Here is a 17,546-nt window from a genome sequence, read left to right as displayed (position 1 = left end):
TGACATATCTGTAACTCTTACCCAAGATTAGTGCGACTGTGGCGGGTTACAGACACGACTGCTACCAAGTGGGAGCTCTATGTATTACATTTCATACGTTCTACATCCTCAGTCACCTACAAATCGAGTCATGTTGAAACGTCCCCTTAGAAAAAATTAATGAATTACTGTGCTGATAAACCTCTTACATTATTTGATTTTCAAACAGCTGAGCAGAACTGAACGTAATCAGACATTTCGTTCTTTACCTATTCTGATCAACACTAAACTGACACACAATATTTTTAGCGCAACGCAATCTGACTTTCAAAAATCCCTACAAAAGAATGGCCCTGACTATCAATAATCTATCCCTTTCATCAATCACTTACTTCGTTACTCGAACTACTGCAATACAGCGAGCGCCACTATTGCCAGCTAAATAAAAGATTCAAACTACTGAAGCCACTAACTACTGATAGGCATAATTAGCAAATGAAAGATTTTGATAGAGAACAAACAATGTATTTACCTTAATATCACTCAAAAGTCATAATATATATATATATATAGCAGTTCATGACATCCAGTCTTACAAATTTACTGTCTCTGATGAACACACATCCAGATCATCCGCTCTCAAAACTCTGCCATTTCTCTCCCCACATCCACCACTGCTGGCAGCTCACCTCCAACTGCGCAAGGCTACGCGCTGTTAACAGCCAACTGCCCACCACTACAATAGCAGATTTCAACAATGCAAACCAGCCACAGACTGCACACAGCACAAGTCAGCGATTTTCATATAGAGCGCTATTTGGCGTTACCAATATAAAAACCTAAACAGCCTACTTACATAGCCCCCATGCTCCCCACAAAAAATTTACAAATTGTTTTGGGCCGTGGCCAATACAAATTTGAAAAATTTATCATAATTACAATAACAAAGATATCAAATGCACACACTTATTGATACAATGTTGGTCAAAAGCTAAAGTTTTCTCACAGTCCATAAAGACAGTCCTGATCATTCATCACAGTAAAATTGCAGTGGTTTTTTTTTTTCCTCAAAGTCTGAGCAGTAAAAGAAAATGCACACGGAAGTAGTGAATTTCCATGCAGTCTTCGGAAAGACAGTGCAGACTCTTGACATGCAGACAGGTAATGGGCCACAACAGAGCAAACCCACTGCAGAGTCAGTCGAAGTTGAAGAATATTGGTAGGTAGGTCATCACAGAGCAGACCACTTTAGTCCTTAATAGTGTTCAAAAGACATAATATATATAGCAGCCCATGACATCCAGTCTTTCAAATTTACTGTCTCTGATGGACACACGTCCGGATCATCCGCTCTCAAAACTCCGCCATTTCTGTCCCCACATCCACCACTGCTGGCGGCTCACCTCCAACTGCGCAACGCTACGCGCTGTCAACAGCCAACTGCCCAACACTACAATAGCAGATTCCAGCAATGCAAACCAGCCACAGACTGCCCGCAGCACAAGTCAGTGATTTTCATATAGAGCGCTACGTGGCGTTACCAATATAAAAACCTAAACAGCCTACTTACAATGTACTCTCCCTTCTACACTCCGTACGCAGAATGACCAAAATACCTATACCCGCGCCGATGAAACATTGCGTTTGACAGTTCGGGTTATCACCAAGCCAAATAATTAACTGTTCCTGCTCACTGATGATACCCTCCATTGTCTGTGCTGCTGGAATAAGTTTTTCAGCGTGCTCAACCTTTTTCCTCCACGTAGCGGCATTCACAGTCGCTAATGCTTCACGCAACAGTCTTTCCACCTCTGTTATTGTAAAGGACTTGGTATTGTTCCTTATATGCGTCTTCACATCATTGCATATCAACTCAATGGGGTTGAAATGGCAGTGATATAGTGGCAAACTTATTACAGTATGATACTGCTCCTTGACGTCGTACACATATTTTCTTTAACAAGCGAATATAACAGAAACTTCGTCATGCTCATATCCGCAACAATATTTCGTGCCTCTAACCACTGCACCATAACTTCTTTGCGATGGTTTGTGGTTCGGACTTTGCTTCAGTATCGCCGAATGACATGTAGCGTTGCCCACTACATATGTTGTAGGGACAGAAAACTGTTTTAAAAGGTTCGTGAACCACTCAACAGATTGTGTGTAGTACATGTCTTTTTGATAATCAGCTGTCTTTTTGAACTGTAAATCTAAAAGTGCATCAGGAACAAAACTTGCATGCACCACAATTACTCTAATTCTTCTTCCCGTCACCTGATGGAGTGTCGTCCGTTCAACATTTATTGACAGCTTCCACGGCATTAACGCACGTTCTTCTAGCCATATTATCGAATGAGTGTCTTTTCCCACAATTTTGTGCAGGAATATGCTTTCAGTCGTCATAATATGCACCTCTTCTAGCAGGACTTTGCATCTGTCTATTGCTCTGTAACGGAAACCCGTACTTTTCAGCACAATTTTAGTGACGTTTTCCCAACCATGAGATGTTTGCTTCCTTTTAACGACATTGGCAACATTGCTATGATAGAATACTGTCTCCTGCTGTAGGAAGCATAAATATGTTTACGAACTGCATCAGTCTGGAAAGAATTTAAGTCGGTGAGAGGGTGAAGCTGCTTTTTATTCTTCCCAGGAGTCGCTAAAAATACATTATATGGTCCAGACGCCTCTGAATCATTACGGCTCATGTCTATGTCTTTCAACTTTCGTGGTAACACTCCCTACCATTCTTACACTAATTGTAAGAGCTTTTGACGTGCGTTTCACTATTTTATCAGCAGGAACTGATGGCTGTTCATGAGTACTTAGGTATTTTTTCTCCTGCTGGTAAAACTCACGAGTTCTCCGTAGTAGCTCCAGTGCCTAGCTGTTAAGTACCGCACCTCGACGCAAAGGATTGTCACTAGGCGAACTAGGGACTTTCCACGTATTAAAATTTTCTACATCACCGTACAGTGTAGGCACAGTAGAACTCACGCACAGGGGCGAAACCAGTCACATCTCACGTTGTTTAAGGTCACAAAAAACAAAGATGCAATGCGAGAGCTTAGATGTTACGACCGGTAGCGATTACTGCGCTGCGAATGGATTGCGTCCCATGCTTAGCGCTCCCACTTCTCGTTCTTCACTTGTTAAGCTGTCACGCTGCCAACCTCAGACGCATACCTCAAGTGCAAAGATTCAGCGGGCTGGGTTTATATTTGGTATTCTTCCAGGAGTTTTCAGTTTTAATGGCCAACATCGTAGAAACCTGTTGTACGCTATCAGGGATCACAGGCACTCATAGATGCTTCCAGATTGTATATGGAGGCAAGGAACAAAAGCACAGTGAGCGGTTGGGCGACGCATCTGTCGTCCTTGCAATAAAGTCGTGTGAACCCCTCCTATCTCATGCGTGCCAGCCGGCCACACACAGCTGCGATCACTGCAGTGTTGGAATATGTGGGTACTCTCACTCGAGGTCATCGATGGATGACTATCGAAAACATCTGGAAGTCATGGTGATGCGGCCAGTGACATTTTTATTCCATGTGAGACCTGAGTTTCTCGTGGCGTATACAACTTTCAAATAACTTCCGGGAATTCAGCCAGGTAACACTTCCAGCGACCGCCGATATTTCGGCAGGAGAACACCCCGCCATTTTCAAGGCAAACTGCAACGGACAGGCGGCGTACATGCAAATTTAATACCTCGGTTCTCGGACCGAAGCAGGAAAGATAACACACACACACACACACACACACACACACACACACACTGAACACTAGTGCCACCAAAGATGACCAAAGTCAGAGCTATCGATAGTGAGACTATGAATTCGCAGGCGAGGAGCATTGACTCTGTTCCTCTGTTTTTTGACAAGGGAGAGAGCCGGATTCCAAACAGAGTTTAAACAGAAACCTCCATCCCTTTTAACGAGGTTGCTCGCTAATTTAATCTCAACTGCCTCCCTAATGACACTGTCCCAATAGCTGGACGTGCATCGGCGGTCGCTGAAAGTGTTACCTGGCTGAATTCCCGGAAGTTATTTGAAATTTTTATTCCATTTTAGCGTCGTGCCTATGGTTTATTGCTTGCTCCCATCTGGCGATCGTGTTGCATGACTGCATTGTCCATGTTTGATAATGATTTCATTAGTGATTTGTAATTGTTTCTGTAATTAAATCGTTACAATTGTGTAAGGAGACTGTGCAAACTTCTAATGAAGTGTATGCTTCCACGAAGCATCCTTTCCCATTAAATTTTGCTACATGAAATGTAAGCAAACCCATTCCCATTTTATTGTCTACATTTCCTTTTATAAAATGTGAATTAAGTTTTTGTATACTTGAGTATAACAATCACACAAATGGGCGTCTCTGTTGGTAGTGATGACACACCAGTTGGGATACTCAAATGTGTTTACCCGCTGGGTTCTACGCCCCCTAATAGAAGATCATAAAGAACAACGAAGGACCATCCGAGTAGAGCTGCTTCTGTGTTACGAGGCTGATCATGACACTTATTGTCGAACATCGATATAGGCGATGCAAAATGAGTTTGAAATGGAAACAAAACATGGCAATGGATGTAGTGGCACCACACCACTTCTCCTCCGAAGAAAAAGTTCAAAGCCGCATCTTCAGCTGGACTCTGAAGGGGTTATTCTGATTGGAGTCCTCCCTCACTATGCACGGATCAACTCTGAAGTACACTGTGCTATTCTGAGGAAACTAAAGAAATGACTTCAGCTTGTTCCTCGGCTCAAAAACGCAAACGAACTTCTTCTCTATCACAGTGCAAGCCTCACACAAGTCTGTGCACTCGAGAGCAGTTTACAAAATTTCACTGGACCGTCCTTCCTTATCCACGCCACAGCCCAGATCTTGCACCTTGTTGCCTACATCTGTTTGGTCAACGAAGCATGCAATCCATTGGTGATGAGTAGGTACCATGCTAGCATACATGCCCCCCCCCCAAGTAAGGTGACGTAAAGCCGTTGCATTGAATGGAGATAATGTCGAAAAATAGGGTTTTGCAGTCAAAAGAATAGTAAATAATATGGTGTTTTGTAACCCTGAGTAAAACCAACCAGCTTTCAGAAAAAAAGGAATTGTATTACTTATTGAAAGCCCCTCGTAACTTGCCGTGAGCGAAGTTTTGTTTTGAAAACTAGTAACGGAATCGTTACATGTTGGTTTTCGAGAGTCTCGGAATATACAACCGATGAAGACAGGCTTTCTGAAATCCAATGAATCAAAATGGCTCTGAGCACTATGGGACTCAACATCTTAGGTCATAAGTCCCCTAGAACTTAGAACTACTTAAACCTAACTAACCTAAGGACATCACACACACCCATGCCCGAGGCAGGATTCGAACCTGCGACCGTAGCAGTCCCGCGGTTCCGGACTGCAGCGCCAGAACCGCTAGACCACCGCGGCAGGCCAATGAATCCTTACCCATATCTACAATGCCTGTCTTTATTGAAGATTGTGGCTCACGTAAAATTTGTCCTAATGGTATAAACTCTAGCGCCATAACGCCTGAACCCATGAGTGGCTCATGTTCCCGCCATCATGTATTTTACACCCTGTTTTTAGCATACTTCCATCTCACTACGTTAATTTAAGTTACTACTGTCACTGAGTTGCTGCTCTGTCTGACTGTGAGCGTCGCTAGCATCGCGTATCAATATATCCCCTCTCTTAGTATCTTTGCTCGACTGCTGTTACTTCCCGGTTGTTGTCTGTCGTAAGCTAGTTGGGGTCTCGTGTTCGGGCTGTCAGTCAGTTGAACGTGTCTGGAGCGCAGTCCGGACCTGCCAGGCGGGGAGTTGCAATGCGGCAGTAGGGTTGGAGCAGCAGTGAGGTCTGCGTCGACATGGCTCGCCCGACCATTGCCGCCACGCATCACTTGAGCCGGGCCACGCTCTTGGTGGATCGCCGGTCGGTCTTCCTACCGGACGACGCGGTTTGGCTCGCTGATCGTTCAAGAGTCGGCTGTAAGTGTGTGCACCGACTCCCGATTTGTCTTCCTGTGTGCTTCGTTACTGTTGGCCATCGTTCAGGTCATCGTGCAAGTATTTGTCGGTTTGTGTGTGTAGTTGGCGTTATTTCCACTGACGAATATTTTAGACGTTGTTGGCATTCTGAGAGGAGTCGGTCGGTTGCTGCGGAGCAGGGACATTATCTTCGCGCGGTGCAGTCGGTTGGGTCCACTGGAGGTCCCTGTGCATTGTCAGAGCGTGTGTGGAGCTGTCTGATCACTACAAGCTTCGTGGTTCACCGACCCAGGACGTCAAAGTTGAGTAGTGGTTTCAAGTACCCAAGCCACGTCCATTCATGTTGTGTGGTTCGTTTCGGTGGTTCGCTGTTGGGGAGGTTTCCCTGTGAGCAACACCGAGTGTCTGTATTGCTGAAATTTAGCCGCCATGCGCTGGGATTAAATATATTGGTTGACTACAATTCAAGTGAACCAGCGGAATTTTCTGCCTTGTGGCCGTTAGTGTTCACGTTACCTGCCTTGGCCACTAACGTAATTTCATGCAGTGTCCTTTCCTCGCCTGTTGTTGTCCAACGCGGCGTGTAATTTTGACAGCTTAATACATATACATATTTGATTGTGGATAATAACGCCCGTAACATTTTGTGTTTGAATTCTCATGTACCGATTGGTGGCAAGCAAGTCGTTTGTCGGTCGGTCTGTGGCTGTCCCTTGGTTGGGTTCCGACGGATCAAGTGTAGTTGGGCTCACGACCTGTCTCACCTAAGTGAACGAAGGCAGACTGACCCCCTGGCGGCTTTTGAGTGCCGTTGTCTTTACTGTCTTTCTCATCGGTGTTTAATTGTCTGTTTATAAGCTATCAGAGCCAATGATAAAAGGAAAAATTCTTGATTTTACTGTGTTTTATGTAAGTGAGTTTGAATTCCGGCAAGTGGATATTTGCTGAAACGTTATTGCCGTTGTGTTGTCTTTTCTTTTAGTTCGGTTTCATTTACTAAAAACTTAAGGTTTATCATTTTTTTTTTAAATTTTGGAAAATTAATTGTGGGCCTTCAGCCTTGGAACCTTATTCTTAAAATTACCTTTCAACCTTAAACATTGCGGCCTTCTACCTTTGGAAGGTTATGGTAATTTATTTTAAAATCTTGAAAATTTTATTGTGGCCTTCAGCCATCTGTATTGCATCTTGCATATGTTTGTCTATCAACCCTTGCCTTCAGACTTTCAACCTAGTTGTGAAATATGTATATATTTTAATTATTTTACTTGCTATTTTAACTGCATTTTTATCTTTTTGATTTTTAAGATTTCTTGTTTGAAGGCCTTCAGCCGTGAAAGATTTGCATTCTGCATCTCGTAGTTGTAAAGGTTCGTCTATTTGCCGCTTGGGTTGTAAATGTGTTATTAAATTACAATAAAGTACAATTTTAAGGTGAAACTGACCTCAACCTTATTTGGCCCTTTCCACAATCCTAATCACTTGTTCTGCCCAGCGGGAATTTCAACGCCCATCCACACGATAAACTAAATTAATTTTGTGACGGGTTGTAAGATTCCCTGTGTTTTTCCCGAAAACTAGATTGTTCACTAATTCATAAAAATCTTTCTCAAAACCGCTCATTGCAAGAGCCCTCTTTTCGATATTAACATCAATGTACTCTAGCAAAGGACACTGATTGAAGGAGATGATGCAGATGATTCCAACAAGTTTCATCCACGACTTGAGGCACAGCTTGAGTTTTCCGTAGTGTAGAATGTATCTATGCTTATTTCTTAGCGTTGTCATCAGCTTGGGGACAGAGCCATTTCGTGAGACTAGGTGCTCCGGACAGAGCGGTAAATTGCTGTGTGCATCAAGTAAATTGATTTGATATTTCAGGTCAGTCTTCAGTACATATCCCACACCAGCTTCAGCAGCCACACGGTGGGTGTCAACAGTTATCTAGGAAATACTGTACTGCTGTGAAAAATGAACCTGTGGATTTTGCTCTGAATTTTTTTAAAGAACTATACTGTATCACAAGGAACTGTAATGTATCTGTTATTTATATAAATCTAAGACAACTGAATAAATGAATTTGTTACCACACATCTTTGTTGTTGATATTTACAAAAAACTTATGATCATTGCATTGTTTATTAGTGTCTGTGTTTGTGTGTGTGTGTGTGTGTGTGTGTGTGTGTGTGTGTGTGTGTGTCTACACATATAAAGGGTGTGTGAGACAGCCACAAATACACACATACAAATACACACACATAGACACACACACTCACGCACATACACAAATACAGAGACGTATTACATTATGTTGGAATATGATTGCAGAGGAGGAGAGGAATAAGAAAGGGATGGATTTTAGGGTATAGTATAACAGTGTGGAATCAACCATAGTGGCCTAGACTTGAGTTACTGGGACAGGTTCTATGACAGCAGACTCTAAGTTCTGGAATACTGGTACTGTATAGGAAAATGTGCTATAATAGTACATTTGACAACATAATTGAAGAGCAGTTAACGTATATCTGCCATAGATAGTCTTTTCATCCATACTGCAGAGTACAAGCCCATAGATTCATCACTGTTGAAGACTTAACGTTATCTGCTAGAGACACTACCTCTTCTTCCAATTCCTCATATGCAAATAAAATAGGAAAAGAGGCCGAATGGCAGTGATAGAAGATATTCTCCACAATGTGTTTTATGCAAGCTTACCGCCCATCGAGAATAAAATGGGGTATGATAACTTAAAAGTATTTGACATCTCACGCAGCACACAGGAAACCACATATCACACCTCTCATTTATGATGAACTGTACTGCTATTTGTGCAGGAAAATGTACTATAGTAGCTCATACAGATGTGTGAGTCGCTTTGGCTCAGTTGGTAGAGTACCGTACTAGAATTCTTAGTAGATTCAATAGATTCAAGCAGGAGGCCCCATGACAGATTCATATTGCAGTAGATTCCCTACTAACTCTAAGACTCTTAGCCAACTGTACTATAGCGACCCGTACACTCTTTTGATGGATGGCAGTTTAGCTTTTCTAATTAACAACCGATTTTTTTCTGTAGACAAATCTTGGTGTAATGGGAAATTGATGCTGACGCAGACAGAATGTTAAACTCCATCCATCCTTCCTATAAACAGAATGTAAACTAATATCTCGAGCTGATACTGCATTTTTAAGTAATTTCTCTCATAAATTATAACAGTTTTACATTTTGTGTACGACATCTAAGGTTTTCAGAAGATTTCTGTCCACTACACCCCCGTGGCTTTCAGGCTTACTACACATCAAGAATGAAGTATCTACTATGAATTTCCTACATGTTATAGCCATCTGGCATTCGAACATAGTCAACCACTCAGTAAGAGGACCAAACTTTCTCATGCTGTACATATACACGTCGACTGTTTGACGATCCAAATAAAGTACATGTATAAGGTTACTACAGGGAACACTTCTATGTCGTCTATTACGCTGTGGACTATTGTGGCTGTTGTTATATTTCAAGAAATAATATTTCTGCTAGCAGTGTAATAATAATAAAGTCCTAAGTATATCAAAACACATACATGTAGTAATAATATTCAGAGATGGACGAAATACTTACTGATAGGTATTTCCAGCACAGCTCACAATCATTTCTTATGTGGTGGGGACTGTATACACATTTTAGAATAGGATATACGATTCCAGAAAATGCAACATGTTCTGCTGGTGGACCCAATCATGTGGTGCATGTTCTTACTATTCTGTTGCATTGTCATTAATTGTTGAACAATATTCTCCCTGTCTACAGTCACACACTCCTCCTTTATCATCCTTATCATTCTTGATGCAGAAAGGTGTGAGCATATTTCTCTGTTAGATGTTCACAACAAACAAACTTGTTAAAGTCACCTTTGCTCAATGCAAGCGTCTGCTCAGTTGAAAATATGAGGTCTAGATGTATGTACTGACAGTGAAGAACTGATGGCACATCCATAGTCAAACAACAAAAATTAAAATTTCCGAAGCTGAGATTGCACGCCACTGGCGTCATGGCGTCTCTTGGCGGAACGCCATTGGTCGTAAGGGAAAGGGGGAGATGATATCACTGCAAGAGTGGCAGGTGGTAATGTCAGTGATTCCAAGAATGCTGATGCTGAATTCGTGGAATGCTGATGCTGACCTCAGTAAAATATCTGTTAGAGCATACACTGTGCCTCTTCTAACATATGGGAGGGAAGTAGGGGGGGGGGGGGGACGTCCACAGAACGATTCTTGAATGGCTCCGTGCCCAAGGAGCAGATTTCTATCAGTGAGGAACTGAACGACTGGTAGAAGGTTCTGAGAGTTGTAAGACGTTGTGGTCTCCTGACCTTCTTCATTGCTTACATATTCCGCCCTCACAATCATATTCTGCATATCAAGACGCTTCATACGAACCCAAACTCGATAAGATAAAGTCAATGTTGTATGAATTCATGTAAACAATATGCAAATAACAAGTAAACGCACCGTGGTTGAAATACTCGAGGCTGGCGTACACACATACATTCCAGACACAACGATCACAGGAGCTTTTAGTTTGAGAGAGGCAGACCACACGCTGCGAGGCCGGTCCCTTCAGAGGACCAGTCAACCTTGGCCACCCGTGGAGCGGGCAGCGTTTGCCAGAGTGAAAGGGGAGAATGACCCCATGTTCGGCGTAAAAGCAAATTCCGCTATATTGTGTGGGAGCGCGCAGCCTACGCATTCTTTACAAACATAGCACGCAGTTTCAGAGGTTTTCACAGGGAGACAGCAAACGCCAAACGCCGATGCTACAGATTTCCGGAATGGTCGCCTTAAACGGAACGTCATTCTCCCGTTTTAGAAGAGCAATGCTGATTGGCAGATGATATTCCTGACGCTTTTAGCTGAAGGAGTAATGGAAGAGACCGAAAGATATACCCCTTCACGTCTGGCATGGAGAGGGGCCGTTCCGTTGTCGCTCTTGGAGTGAGAACACGTAACAGGAGCGTGTGCGCTCGTACGTGTACTCAAGGACCGAGGAACAAGTCTCTCCTCAGTACTTCACTCAGAGAGCGCCTCTGTCGAGAGCGAATCGGAGTGCGACTCTATATTGAGTCCTTGCGATTAAGTGTTGTTCACTGTGTTGGCCGCCACACTTATTGTGCGGTGTGAACGGACAGAGATATAGTTAAACACCTGCGAGCAAATTTTTGAGTGGCATCGCGGTGGACTGGTTATTTGACTGGTGTACCACGCCAATAGTTAGACTCGTGGCGAATAGGAGTCCTTGACTTCATCAAGGCCTAGGGAGAGTTTGATTGGCAAAGGTCAATCCAGATAGAACGAGAGTTATCTTATTTGTCAGCAGCGAGCGGCGCAGACAGCAGTCATCACAGCTTACAGTATTGTGCGCTACAGCTCTTGCGAGCCCCATATTTCCTCCACAACAATACACTTCACTGCATTTCATACGCGACAGCCTCGACCGTACCTAGCAACATTCTAACGGATAATTATTCAAGACCTATATCTCTAACGTCGATCAGTTGTAGAATTTTGGAACACGTATTATGTTCGAGTATAATGACTTTTCTGGAGACTAGAAATCTACTCTGTAGGAATCAGCATGGGTTTCGAAAAAGATGGTCGTGTGAAACCCAGCTCGCGCTATTCGTCCACGAGACTCAGAGGGCCATAGACACGAGTTCACAGGTAGATACCGTGTTTCCTGGCTTCCGCAAGGCGTTCGATACAGTTCCCCACAGTCGTTTAATGAACAAAGTTAGAGCATATGGACTATCAGACCAATTGTGTGATTGGATTGAAGAGTTTCTAGATAACAGAACGCAGCATGTGATTCTCAATGGAGAGAAGTCATCCGAAGTAGGAGTGATTTCAGGTGTGCCGCAGGGGAGTGTCATAGGACCGTTGCTATTCAGAATATACATAAATGACCTTGTGGATGACATCGGAAGTTCACTGAGACTTTTTGCAGATGATGCTGTGGTGTATGGAGAGGTTGTAACAATGGAAAATTGTACTGAAATGCAGGAGGATCTGCAACGAATTGACGCATGGTGCAGGGAATGGCAATTGAATCTCAATGTGGACAAGTGCAACGTGCTGCGAATACATAGAAAGATAGATCCATTTTCATTTAGCTACAAAATAGCAGGTCAGCAACTGGAAGCAGTTAATTCCGTAAATTATCTGGGAGTACGCATTAGGAGTGATTTAAAATGGAATGATCATATAAAGTTGATCGTCGGTAAAGCAGATGCCAGACTGAGATTCATTGGAAGAATCCTATGGAAATGCAATCCGAAAACAAAGGAAGTAGGTTACAGTACGCTTGTTTGCCCACTGCTTTAATACTGCTCAGCAGTGTGGGATTCGTACCAGATAGGGTTGATAGAAGAGATAGAGAAGATCCAACGGAGAGCAGCGCGCTTCGTTACAGGATCATTTAGTAATCGGGAAAGCGTTACGGAGATGATAGATAAACTCCAGTGGAAGACTCTGCAGGAGAGACGCTCAGTAGCTCGGTACGGGCTTTTGTTAAAGTTTCGAGAACATACCTTCACCGAAGAGTCAAGCAGTATATTGCTCCCTCCTACGTATATCTCGCGAAGAGACCATGAGGATAAAATCAGAGAGATTAGAGCCCACACAGAAGCATACCGACAATCCTTCTTTCCACGAACTTTACGAGACTGGAATAGGAGGGAGAACCGATAGAGGTACTCAGGGTTACCTCCGCCACACACCGTCAGGTGGCTTGCGGAGTATGGATGTAGATGTAGATGTAGATGAGTAGCCATGCTGCCAAGTCAATAACAATATTAAACTTTGTATAGAAATTTCATTAGTGAATCCTATCCTTAAGAGGTAACTTCACATTCCGAAAAGTACCCGGGAATAACTTGTTCAGTTCCTAACTAAAAGTGCCATTGTGATTTCTCAGAATTTTAGCAAAATAAATAATAATTTTCGTTAGTTTCATGTTTTTCTCACATTAACTAGCACTACTCCAGTACCCAAGTATCCCACTAGTTACGTAAGAAATTTTGTGAATTTTTGGGTCATTTCCTTACAGCAGACGACTCCAGAAGATGTTTATTGCTGAAAGTTTTTCAGGCATTTCTCTTTAGAACCTTAGGAGCGTCTGTCTGACTTCTGTAGTAGTGTGAGGGTGGAAATTGCATCTTGCAGGAGCCACAGGGTAAAGGGTACATCTCAGATTAATCTGTTGCGCAGAATCACAGAATAGCACCCACACGCTCACAGAGTTGTTTACGGACACTAGGTTGATCACATTGAAACGTACACTGCGGTGACAAAAGTCAAGGTATACCGATATACACACACAGAGAGATGGCGGAAGTGTCATGTACACAACGTATACGTATAAAAGAGCAATACACTGACAGAGCTGTCATTTGTATTCTTTTGACGCAAGTGAAATGGTTTCTGATGTGATTATGGTCGCACGACGCGAATTAACAGAGTTCGAACGCATAATGGTAGTTGGAGCTCTACACATCGGACATTCCATTTCGGAAATCGTTAGCGAATTCAATATTTTGAAGTCCACAGTGTCAAGAGTGAGCCAAGAAAACCAAATTTCAGGCATTACCTCTCGCCATAGACAACGCAGTATGTGATGGCCTTCGCTTAACAACCGAGATCAGCGGCGTTTGGGTGGAGTTGTCATTGCTAACCAAAAAATAGCACTGCGTGAAATAACCGCAGAAATCAATGTGGGAGTTGCGACAAATGCATTCGTTAAGATGAGCTATGGCAGCAGACGACTGTTGTGAGTGCCTTTGTTATCAGCACGACATCTCCTGAGATCGTGAACTTATCTCTTGGGCCCTAGATGACTGTAAAACTGTGGCCTGGTCAATTGGTTCCCAAATTCAGTTGTTAAGAGTTGATGGTAGGGTTGAAGTATGGTGCAGCCACCCCGAAGCCATGGACTCAAGTCGTGAAAAAGGCACTGTGCAAGATGGTGGAGCTCCGTAATGGTCTGTGCTGTGTTTACCTGGACCTGACTGGGTCCTCTCGTCCAACTGAACGATCATTGGCTACGTGACACAGAGCATTATCATCCATAAAAATTCCATCGTGTTATGGGATCGCGAGGTCCATCAACGGCTGAAAATAGTCTCCAAGTTGGCGAACATAGACATTTCCAGTCAATGATCGGTTCAGTTGGACCAGAGGATCCAGTCCATTCCGTGTAAACACAGCCCACACCATTAAGGAGCCACCACCAGCTTGCGCAATGTCTTGTTGACAACTTTGGTTCAAAAATGGTTCAAATGGCTCTGAGCACTATGGGACTTAACATCTGAGGTCATCAGTCCCCTAGAACTTAGAACTACTTAAACCTAACTAACCTAAGGACATCACACACATCCATGCCCGAGGCAGGATTCGAACCTGCGACCGTCGCGGTCGCGCGGATCCAGACTGAAGCGCCTAGAACCGCTCGGCCACGCTGGCCGGCTAAAATGGTTCAAATGGCTCTGAGCACTATGGGACTTAACATTTATGGTCTTTAGTCCCCTAGAACTACCTAAACCTAACTAACCTATGAACATCACACAACACCCAGTCATCACGAGGCAGAGAAGACAACTTTGGTCCATGGCTTCATGGGGCCTGTGCCACACTCTGTCATCAGCTCTTGTCATATGAAATCGGGATTCGCCTGACCAGGTCACTGTTTTACACTAGTCTACGGTCTACCTGAAATGGTCACAAGCCCAGAAGAGGAATGCGGGGAAAATCGAATTGCTGGCAAAGGCATTCGCGTCAGTCTTCTGCTGTCATAACCCATTAACGCCGAACTTCGCTGCACTGTTCTAACGGATACGGTCGTCGAACGTCCCACATTGACTTCTGCAGATATTTCGCTCATTGTTGCTTGTCTGTTATCCCTGACAACTCTACGCAAAAGCCGCTGCTCTCGGCCGTTAAGTGAAGGCCGTCGTCCACTGCGTTGTCCGTGGTGAGAAGAATGCCTGAAATTTAGTATTCTTGGCACGCTTTAAGCACTATGGGTCTCAGAATGTAGAATTCCGTAAAGATTTCCAAAATACAATGTCCAATGCATGTAGTTCCAATTACTGTTCCGTGTTCAAAGTTAACTGTTTCCGTCGTGTGGCAGTAATTACATCGGAAACTTTTTCACATGAATCACCTGAGTACTAGTGACAGCTCTGCCCCTTTATATCTTGCGTACGTGATCCTACAGCCATCTGCATATGTATATATCGCTACCCCAAGACTTTTGTCAACGCAGTGTACTTATGATGGACTGTGAAGAAAGAACGAGGCCGGCCGGAGTGGCCTAGCGGTTCTAGGCGCTACAGTCTGGAACCGCGCGACTGCTACGGTCGCAGGTTCGAATCCTGCCTCGGGCATGGAGGTGTGTGATGTCCTTAGGTTAGTTAGGTTTAAATAGTTCTAAGTTCTAGGGGACTGATGACCACAGCAGTTAAGTCCCATAGTGCTCAGAGCCATTTGAACCATTTTTTGAAAGAAAGAGGACGTGGCTTTGCTGCAAGTGCAGCGTCCTTCGCGGGGCTCAGCAGCGCAGGTGCGGGATGGCGCCTAGCTGCGGTCTGCGCAAGAACGCAGCGGCAAGCGCAGGCCGCCGGCCTGCAAGCAGGGGCGGATCGTCTGCGCGTGCGCGCGATGTGGGTCAGCGCGGCCGCAGCTGCCGGCGCCGGACATTCCAGCGCCCGCCCGGTTTCGGACCCAACGGGGACCGTCGCCGCCCATCTCGTCCACGCTGGACCATTCTGTCCGGCTCGGATCGGATTCCGCGTGTGTGTGATATCATCCGTTCGCAGGTGGCTCCCAGTACGAGCGCGGGCCTCAAATAGGGCGACCCTTGTGGTTACAGCATTCTGCTTACAGACTCCGAAGCCGCTGAAGCGGCAGAAATGTGAGAACGTCTTGAGGTTTTAAGCCTCTAACCTGACTGCGTCCGCACTTGGTGAGGAATTACGGGTTTCCATTCCCACTAACATCATAGGAAAGGCCTAGGACGCGAACATCAATTGGCTAACCAAGCAGTTAATTGTACATAGAAATTGCATAGAAGTAGAGTCAGAGATAGTAATGGGTTTAAGTAGATACGTCTTGCATCAGGTACTGAGTCACACGAATTTTTAACCACTAATAAGTTTTCAAACGTGAGCTACAAAGGAAAAAATTACCGAGGTGTGAGTAGGAGTCACGCACTCAGGGTTCCGCCCAACCTTAATTATGTACACAGACAGTTTATTCATTCCGGGAATCGAGGATCCTGACGATTTTTGCCTGTTTTCGACATTGACACTGTCGAAATATCGGTTCCGGGAAAACCAACATTTTTCAAGAATATTGTAATTTCAAATCGTAAGTCGGATAACGAATGACAAAAGAAATATTTTTTTCCCTACGATATAATTACAAGTTACAATTTTCTGATTCTTTTCATGTACTTGTACGGTGAAACCTCCCATCTTGCCAAATTTCACGATTCTACGTCAAGGTGAAGTACCCAGTAAGTTTGAGATTGGGAGTGTCAAATAAGTGACGTAAATGGCCCTGTGTTTTGATTGCTTTGACTGAGAACCTTTACTTATTTTACATCGCCAAGGGACCATAGACCTTAATGTGTGACACGAATTTCATCTTGATACGTCTACCAGTTCGTGAGAAAAAGGGTTTTGAAGAGTCCGACCGACAGAGAGAGACAGGCAGACAACAAAGTGATTTTCTAAGGTTACCGACTGCGTTTCGGAAACCTCAAAATAAATAAAAACCATAAATATTGATTTCTTCTTCTGCAATGAGTGTATAAATAATAACAACTTATTTAGAGATGAATACAAACATAGCCGGCCGCGGTGGCCGAGCGGTTCTAGGCGCTTCAGTCCGGAACCGCGCTGCTGCTACGGTCGCATGTTCGATTCCTGCCTCGGGCATGAATGTGTGTGATGTCCTTAGGTTAGTTGGGTTTAAATAGTTCTAAGTCGAAGGGACTGATAACCTCAGATGTTAACTCCCACAGTGCTTAGAGCCACTTGAACATGTGAATACAAATGTATCCTAAATGGAGTCTTTCTGACCGAAAAGTGAGTATGTCGCTGAAGTATGAGACTATAATAAATAGAAATAGTGAAGCCAAAGAGTCGCCGCATGACTTTTGCACAGTAAAATTTTATCGGTGACGACCATTTAATTTAAAGCTAATTAAAAAAAATGGTTGAAATGGCTCTGAGCACTATGGGACTCAACATCTATGGTCATAAGTCCCCTAGAACTTAGAACTATTTAAACCTAACTAACCTAAGGACATCGCACAACACCCAGTCATCACGAGGCAGAGAAAATTCCTGACCCCGCCGGGGCTAATTAAAGAAAAATAACTTCGGTGATATTCTCATGCTAGACCACACAGGGTGTTAAGAACAGTAAATATAAAGAGCGATCAAAACTTTCCGTTTGAGGGCATTGCTACATCTTATATGCAAAGCAGATCGACTCAGATGG

The sequence above is a fragment of the Schistocerca cancellata genome, chromosome 3 (assembly GCF_023864275.1).
Source record: "Schistocerca cancellata isolate TAMUIC-IGC-003103 chromosome 3, iqSchCanc2.1, whole genome shotgun sequence".
Lineage (NCBI taxonomy): Eukaryota > Metazoa > Arthropoda > Insecta > Orthoptera > Acrididae > Schistocerca > Schistocerca cancellata.
The sequence above is the reverse complement of the archived record's forward strand: the minus strand, read 5'-3'. Positions refer to the sequence as shown.